At 50.0% G+C, this 328-nt stretch overlaps 1 pseudogene; it reads right to left on the bottom strand.

The window, feature by feature from the left end:
- LOC102256145 overlaps positions 1-328 on the bottom strand; it is a 7,707-nt pseudogene that overhangs the window by 1,708 nt on the left and 5,671 nt on the right.

Raw genomic sequence — 328 nt, 5'->3', positions numbered from 1 at the left:
TTTCAATCGCACTGTACGTGCACGCCTGCACATGGTATTTTGTGGAAGAGCCACACTCAAGGGGCCAAAGAGCCACATGTGACTCACGAGCCGCGGTTTGCCAACCACGGACCTAGGCAGTCAGTGAAGAAAAAAACACATCTGAGGAAACCTCCATCAAGAAACCAAATTGTGTCCAAAAACTTTCTAGGTCTCCATGCAGGCTGGCCACAGCAACAGGCTCTTGGGGAAAGGGAGGGTTTTCCCTTAGACCAGTGGTTCTCCACCTTCCTAATGCTGCGACCCTTTAATACAGTTCCTCATGTTGTGGTGACCCCCAACCATAAAA

The sequence above is a fragment of the Myotis brandtii genome, unplaced genomic scaffold (assembly GCF_000412655.1).
Source record: "Myotis brandtii unplaced genomic scaffold, ASM41265v1 scaffold62, whole genome shotgun sequence".
In the NCBI taxonomy this organism is placed as follows: Eukaryota; Metazoa; Chordata; class Mammalia; order Chiroptera; family Vespertilionidae; genus Myotis; species Myotis brandtii.
The sequence above is the reverse complement of the archived record's forward strand: the minus strand, read 5'-3'. Positions and strand labels throughout refer to the sequence as shown.